A 9,093-nucleotide genomic window follows, 5' to 3' on the forward strand; every position below is an offset into this window, starting at 1 on the left:
ACAGACAACCCAAAGATCACCTCCAAAGACCTGCAAGAATATCTTGCTGCAGATGGTGTATCTGTACATCGTTCTACAATTCAGCTCAATTTGCACAAAGAACATCTGTATGGCAAGGTGATGAGAAAGAAGCCCTTTCTTCACTCAAGTCACAAACAGAGTCTCTTGTATGCAAAAGCTATTTTTTTTTAGACAAAAATTGAGTTATTTGGTCATAACAAAAAGTGCTTTGCATGCGGAAGAAGAGCATTCCAAGAAAAACACCTGCTACCTCCTGTCAAATTTGGTGGAGGTTCCATCATGCTGTGGGGCTAGTTCAGGGAGTGGGGCCCTTGTTAAAGTCGAGGGTGGGATGAATCCAACCCAATATCAACAAATTTTTCAGGTTAATAATTCAAGCATCAGTCACAAAGTTGAAGTTACACAGGGGTTGGATATTCCAACAAGACAATGACCCTAAACACACTTGGATATCTACAAAGGCATTTATGCAGAGGGAGAAGTACAATATTCTGGAATGGCCGTCACAGTCCCCCGACGTGAATATCATCGAAAATCTATGGGATGATTTGTAGCAGGCTGTCCATGCTCGGCAGCCATCAAATTTAACTGAACTGGAGAGATTTTGTATGGACGAATGGTCAAAAATACCTCCATCCAGAATCCAGACACTCATCAAAGGCTATAGGAGGCGTCTAGAGGCTGTTACATTTGCAAAAGGCTCAACTAAGTATTGATGTAATATCTGTTGGGGTGGCCAAATTTATGCACCTATGTAATTTTGTTTTGATGAATTTTTAATATTTTCTGTTAATCCAATAAACTTTATGTCACTGCTGAAATACTACTGTTTCCATAAGGCATGTTATATATTAAAAGAAAGTTGCTACTTTGAAAGCTCAGCCAATGATAAACAAAACTCCAAATAATTAAGAGGGGTTCCTGAAATCTACTTGCCGACCTTTTGGAATGTTAATTATCAAGGGGAGAGAAGCCTGAATTACATTTTTGGTACAAGATTCAAGATATATAATTGATTATATATGTATGGAACCATATTTCATTGGTTCCATTAGCATGAAATGACTGTAGCTAATATCTGGTAAACCTTTAATCTAAATAGGTAAAGTATGAAATATAGTGTTCTTCATTGCCAGTTATAATAAATATGGACATTAATTAGTTAAGTTTCAAACGTGGACAATATTTAGGTAAACTTACACCCCTTTAATATGGAACACAAACAGAAATATCGGCAGACATGTAAAAATTATTCTAGGGATGCACATTTTTTTCAGTTTGTTTGGATTAGGTGGAAACTCTGAGCTTTGGGTAACTAATTACAAGTATACGTTAATTGTATATAGTGGATGTAATATACAGTATGATCTCTCGCACGATTCTTTTGTACTGAATTTCACAATTTTCCAGTGCCCAAGGCTAAGCGAAAGCAATGAAGTAAAAATGTATGTAGTGTAGTAGAAATGCTGACACGCCCTTGTGAATATGCTGCAAAAGAACATTAAGGGACAGATTTATCAAGGGTCGAATTTCCAGTTTCTAAAAACTCCCATAAAAAAAATGACCAATTGAAATTTATTAAAAAAAAAAATTGATTCTAAATTTGCAGTATGTTGATACCACAAAACGTACAGAAGTGTACTGTATATTATATAGTGAATAAAGTACCCCCTCTTGTAAAATATAAGGATATTATAAGTTACCGAGGAGTTTCATGACCATATAAAAACACAAGGCCGAGTGTTTTTATACAGGTCATGGAACTCCGAGGTAACTTATAATATCCTTATATTTTACAAGAGGGGGTACTTTATTAATTATAATACACAAATTTTAGTGAGTCATGTGACAGAAATTACATCACTACTCACCGTTTATAACTGATGACATCACTACTCACCGTTTATAAGGATATCATTTACAGGATATTCATGGCTTTTGTGTATTATAAGGGTATCTTGTATATCTCCATAGTAGTGACTTTTATCTATTGAATTTCAAGACACATGGTTAAACGCGCCAGGTGCTGGGTAAGTGGACAAGTCTAGGACACTTTTGCTCTTTAAAAGAGCCATCTAAAACCTGCCAAATTGCTGTTTTAGCCTATGGGGGACCTCCTAGAACCTATTTGGAGCCATTTGGTGGACTTTGAACAATCAAAGTTTTTTTTGAGAAAACTTCGACTCAAATTAGATCGAATGCGCTATTCCTTCGATTCGAACAATTCGAATTCAGTTGAATATGGACCTATTAGATCGAAAATGGACCTATTCGACCAAAAAAATTTCGGTTGGTCTTTTTGAATTTGAATTTTGACGTTTTTTCAATTCTAAATTTGACCCTTGATTAATATGCCCCCATGTGTTTTTGCATTGCTGTTTATTGGACATACTACATTATGAGGCAAATTTATAAAGGTTCGTATAATAAATTTGATTTTGAATTTGTTTTTTGGTGTCAAAATTCACACATTCAAATTTTAATCCCCCAATTTGAATGTAAATTAAAATGTGAGATTTATCACACCTCGACCATGTAAACCGTTCTAATTCGAATATTCGCCACCTAAAACCTGCCGATTTCATGTACAAGTGAATGGCAGAGGTCCATTGAACCATTTGAATATGTTAATTGCCTTCCTTTTTTTCAGAGGGAAAAATTAATTAAAATTTTCGGGACTATTCGATCGAATATTAGAGACATTCAATGTCTTTCTTACATAACCTCCCATTCGAGTTTTGAGTACATTTGATTTTATTATAGTAAAAAAAATTCACAGAAATTAGAAATTCGAACTTTGATAAATCTGCTCACTTATAGTTTTCCTTTATTGCTATTTTCTTCTTTTTTTTTCTTTTCTAATTTTGGTGCTGGAAAGATTTGGGTAACTAAATCATCAACAATTATTTCAGCAATGAATAAAATGGCATCCAGAATGTTGTGTAAATGAGGACTTTGTGCTTCTTTGCCCCTTAGACCAAGTAGATGTGCCAATTAAATTGAAATTGAACAATTTACACTAAATTAAAGTGGACCTGTCACCTACACATAAAAAACTGCATAATGAAAGTCCTTTCCAAATTAAATATGGAACCCCAAATTTTTTTTTCATTAAAACATCCATACCTGTTATAAAGGTGTTTAAAGATCTAAACTGTCAATCAAATATTACCTGCCCCGCCTCTATGCCCGTGGCATAGAGGAGGGGCAGTCAATTACTTTCACTTTCCATTCAGCACTTTCTACATGTCACTGCTCTCCCCACATTCCCCCTTCCCTCCTCAGGCTCTATAATTGTGTAGGACACTGCACATGGACATTAGATCCCTCATTCTGGTTCATACACAAGATTTTGGGGTGATACACAATTTCCCTTAATAACCGTGTCCACAAAATGGCAGCTGCCTGCTTGCTGTGATTGTATAATTCCAAAACAGAAGGAAACAAAATTTAAATAATAAATACAGTGTAAGTAAAGTTTATTTTGCTCAACTAACATGATAGAAAATAATTTGAAATAATTTCTTAGGGTGACAGGTCCCCTTTAAAATTAAATGGGTAGTTCACCTTTCAGTTACATTTTAGTATGTGTAGATCATTGTATTTGCAGTTGGCTTTCATCTTGTTTAAGAGGCTGCAAGATAGAGGGCCTGAATATTATAGTAATTAATAATAACAAAGGAAGGACACTGGTTAATCACTTTTTACGGTGGACTATATGCACTCAGATTTATCAAGGGTCGAATTTAGAATTCATGGGAGTTTGTATAAACTCCCATAATCTCGAAATTAGAAAAAAACGACCAATCAAAATTTATCAAAAAATTTTCAAACTTAGGATCGACCCGCAAACTCGAATCAAAGCAAATTCTCTGGAAAAAACTTGATTTTCAGGAAGGCTGCAAACAACTCCAAATTGATCCCAGTTCGTCCCCCCATTGGCTAAAACAGCAATTCGGCAGGTTAAAGGTGGCGAATAGTCTTATTCAAATTCTTAAAGGGCCAGAGCTATTTCAAAATAATCTATAATTAGAATTTTTTAAAAAACTTAAACCGAATTTCAACTATTCCCTAGTCTAATTACTCTTGAAAAAACTAGAAAATACGAATTTTCACTTCGATAAATCTGCCCCTAGATGTACATTTGCTTTTATACTGACTGGGTCTTAAAGTTTACTAAAGAGGTTTTAAACTCATGGGAACTGTCCTAGCTCCTTTAGAAGTAATGGCACAATACCTTAAAATAAAATAATACCCTTTAAGACCGGTTTGTCTTTGGGCTAGTTTAAAATATCTCGTGAAACACGAGAGTGCAGTTGCAAAGCCCCAGGCTTTTTATTGGAATGTATATTTCAGGTTTGAAAGTTTTCTTTTCATGGCCTGTATGACTGTATCTGCAGTTCTCATGTTTTTTTTTTTTTAGTATGGTCAAACATGTTACAGTCTTTTATTCCATAGACATTAAGGGGCATATTTATCAAGGGTCGAATTTCGAATTGAAAAGACGTCGAAATTCGAATTCAAAAAGACCAACCAAAATTAAGTCGGTGTTTTTATTGGTCAAAAGGGTCCGTTTTTGATCAAATAGGTCCGTATTCGGCTGAATTTGAATCAAAAGTTTTTCCCAAAAAAACTTAGATTTTTCAAAGTCCACCAATTGACTCCAAATGGGTTCTAGGAGGTCCCCCATAGGCTAAAACAGCAATTCAGCAGGTTTTAGATGGCAAATAGTCGAAGTCAAATTTTTAAAGAGACAGTACATGATAAATTTCAATATTTGAATTTTCAAATTCAAATCGAATTTGGACTATTCCCTCGTCAAAGTACACAAAAATAGCTCGAAATTCTAATTTTTTTCATTCGAAAATTCACCTCGACCTTTGATAAATCTGCCCCCGAATATGCAAGTATTGAATGTTTTAGGTAGGTAAGTTCTGATTTTTTTTTAAGTATATATTTTATACACATGAGCATGCATGAAAAGTGTACCCTTTTGGCAAAAGTGTTCAGTATGTTTTGCACAGGAGGCGCTTTCCAAATGTTATAAGATGAGATTGGCCACCTTCATAGAAGAGTATCTGTACGGAGTGTTTCTGTGTTGAATCATAGACGGGCAAACTAAATTTATTGGATCGAGAACTGACAATTCAGCCTCACCAGGATGCCATAAAAATTCTTTCAAACGTTTGCCTTGTGGTTACACCTCGGATCAGTCACACGAATTCATATGTTGAGTCAGAATTACAATTGCCTTTATAGAAAGCATCCAGCCAATGAGTGTATGATGGACATTCTGTAACTGCTGAGCTTGTGGTAATGAATTACTTCCAGTTCTGATCATGAAAGCTCATTTTGTCCAGGCTGTTACCTACAGCTATGTCGCCTCCAAAGTGCCTTCTTTGTGCAGTTTAAATAATAAGTAACTTTTTCTGAAAATTTGAAAATTAAACTGCATTGGTGGGGATTCTTCCAGCGAGCACCATGGGTCGATCCTGGTCTCCCTGCTTTTTTTTTTTCAAAGTTCTCGGGGCAGACGCATGTGCAGTAGAACGAAACAGCCGCCTTTTTTCTTAGTTCAGCTTTTCGCTCTAGTGCGCATACACAGCCGCGAGAAAAAAGAAGAAGCCAGAAGACGATCGCTCCGGGGCTCCCAGGCTGGTGCAGTTTTCTCCTAATAGGAGCACCGGCCCAGGTCTCGGGTAAGTACGTGCGATCGCTTGGAGTGCCTAAAGTTTGGCACCCCAATTAAAAAGACCTTTCTTTCTCGTTTTAAACAACTACCGTATATACTCGAGTATAAGCCGATCCGAGTATAAGCCGAGGTACCTAATTTTACCTACGAAAACTGGGAAAACTTATTGACTCTAGTATAAGCCTAGACACAACTACAGCCCTGTCTCCCAGCAGCGCACCTTCCGCCAAAGAGACTCCCCCAGCGATCGACCGGACTTCTTTGCAAAGTTGATGGTGACAGAGAATTGTGCAGAGAGTGCTGTGTGTCATAAAACCATCACTGATCTTTCGTATAACCAACAGATGGCGCTGTGTGATATTGCCATCACTGTTCATCCTTTATTCAACCAACAGATGGCGCTGTGTGATATTGCAGTTACTGTTATTCTTTGATATAACCAACAGATGGCGCTGTGTGATATTGCAGTCACTGTTATTCTTTGATACAACCAACAGATGGTGCTGTGTGATATTGCAGTTACTGTTATTCTTTGATATAACCAACAGATGGCGCTGTGTGATATTGCAGTCACTGTTATTCTTTGATATAACCAACAGATGGCGCTGTGTGATATTGCAGTCACTGTTATTCTTTGATACAACCAACAGATGGCGCTGTGTGATATTGCAGTCACTGTTATTCTTTGATACAACCAACAGATGGCGCTGTGTGATATTGAAGTCACTGTTATTCTTTGATATAACCAACAGATGGCGCTGTGTGATATTGCAGTTACTGTTATTCTTTGATACAACCAACAGATGGCGCTGTGTGATATTGCAGTTACTGTTATTCTTTGATATAACCAACAGATGGCGCTGTGTGATATTGCAGTCACTGTTATTCTTTGATACAACCAACAGATGGCGCTGTGTGATATTGCAGTCACTGTTATTCTTTGATATAACCAACAGAGGGTGCACTGTTATTCTTTCATATAACCAACAGAGGGCATTGTGGGATATTGCAGTCTCTCCCCAAGTGAACTGTTGGTATAGGAATGATTAAAAGTGACTGCAATCTCGGCTACTGCCCGCTGACCCGAGTATAAGCCGAGGTAGACTTTTTCAGCACATTTTGGATGCTGAAAAACTCGGCTTATACTCGAGTCATACTAAAAACACCTAAGCAAGAGCTAAATACAGGTATGGGATCTGTTATCTGGAAAGAATTACGGAAAAGCTGTCTCCCATGGACTCCATTTTATCCAAATAATTATAATTTTAAAAAGATTTCCTTTTTCTCTGTAATAATAAAGTCGTATCTTGTACTTCATCCAAACTAATATATAAAAAGTAGTTGTCTTTGTCAACATAGAAAATGTGATGTATATTTTGGCCGGTAGTATTCATTGTGTATGTAGTGACAGCACATTTATGTTGCACTTTACAGATACTGTTTTACAGTAATATTTAGTGAGATTGTTTATCAGTCCCTACCCTTGTAGGTCTAACAATTTAAGCCAGGGCCGGATTTAACGAAGCGGCGCCCCAAGGCCGGATGATCCATACCCTTGCTGCTTCCGGTCGTGCCGCCCTGTGTCCGCAGGGCCCTTGCGCCGGCTGTGGCGCTCGCTGAGGCAGAAGCACTGGGGAGCGTTAAGTCCCCAGTGCTTTTTAAGATGCGGCAGGCATGTTCAAACTCCAATTGCGCCCGTTTTTAATTTTAGACTGGCCTGCAGCCTTAAACAAATATTCACCATTCAAGGACAGGCCCGGATAAAAATTGTCACCCAATTGACCAGGAGTCGGTCGCTGAGCAGTGGCATCTATCTTGCTGCACCGGCTGCTCACAGTGACGTAATCTGGATTAGGCGCTAGTTCTCGCAGGAGGCGAGAAAGATATGCGCAGGCCAAAGATATGCTACTACTACTACTGCAACAGAATATAATATGGTAATGAAAATTAGGTTTCTGCTAGTTACTGGCTGTTATAATAATTGAATTACAGTTATTACACGTTTATAAACATGGATTACTGGACTTTCATATGGACAATTGTGGTGGACTGTGGTATTGCTTATTAACCCCAAACCGTTTTGATTCACCCTGTTCTATGTAAACGAGAGATATGTGACCATAGCAAGCTTGTAGAAGTGGGAAAGCTAGCAGCGTCTTCCTACTCTGGCATCAACAAAAGTAGAATGGGACTACCCAGATGAGGAAGGTGCAAAGCCGCACAATGTTTCGGGGCAGTAACCCTTCCTGGGGTGAAAAAAGGTACAAGTGACTGTTTCCAACATAATGGGTGGAGTTAAAAGATAATTATTCCCAAGTGTTCCATATAACTGCATAATAAGAGCATGCTTATTAATTATTACCCATTATTTTTTCACCTCAACAAATCTGGCCCTAGTTGCAAAAAGTTTGGACACCCCTGGCTACCAAAGGGATTACTAAATAACTATCTATTTTTCCTAAATAGAAATACAAATAACAGAATATAAATATATATTCAATTTTGAAATCTGACATGGGGCTAGACATTTTGTCAATTACCCAGCTGCCCCATGTCATGTGACTTGTGCCTGCACTTCAGGAGAGAAATACTTTCTGGCAGGCTGCTGTTTTTCCTTCTCAATGTAACTGAATGTGTCTCAGTGGGACATGGGTTTTTACTATTGAGTGCTGTTCTTAGATCTACCAGGCAGCTGTTATCTTGTGTTAGGGAGCTGTTATCTGGTTACCTTCCCATTGTTCTTTTGTTTGGCTGAAAGGAAGGGGGTGATATCACTCCAACTTGCAGTACAGCAGTAAAGAGTGATTGAAATTTATCAGAGCACAAGTCACATGACTTGGGGCAGCTGGGAAATTGACAAAATGTCTAGCCCCATGTCAGATTTCAAAATTGAATATAAAAAAATCTGTTTGCTCTTTTGAGAAATGGATTTCAGAGCAGAATTCTGCTGGAACAGCACTATTAACTGATTCATTTTGAAAAACATTTTTTTTCCCATGACAGTATCCCTTTAAGTTCAAAAAATGCATTTTATTTTACTTTTAGAAAAACAGCATTTGCATCCAATATCAGTTCTTGTTGTCCATAACTCACTAGGGATTAGATTTTCGGTAAGATAGTCACAATTCTTGCAGCCAGAAATGTATTCTACTGCTAGAGATATTATTACTACTTTTTGTGCTTGCGTGGAGTAATCCCTTTCCTGGTTCAGGTATGGCATCCATTATCCAGAAAGCCCCATATTACGGAAATGCTCCTATACACGTCATTTTGTCCAAATAATCAACATTTTTAAAAATGATTTCCTTTTTCTCTGTAATAATAAAACAGCAGCTTCTACTTGAGCCAAACTAAGATATAATTGATCCTTATTGGAGGCA

Source organism: Xenopus laevis, chromosome 8S, assembly GCF_017654675.1.
Source record: "Xenopus laevis strain J_2021 chromosome 8S, Xenopus_laevis_v10.1, whole genome shotgun sequence".
NCBI classification, from domain to species: Eukaryota; Metazoa; Chordata; class Amphibia; order Anura; family Pipidae; genus Xenopus; species Xenopus laevis.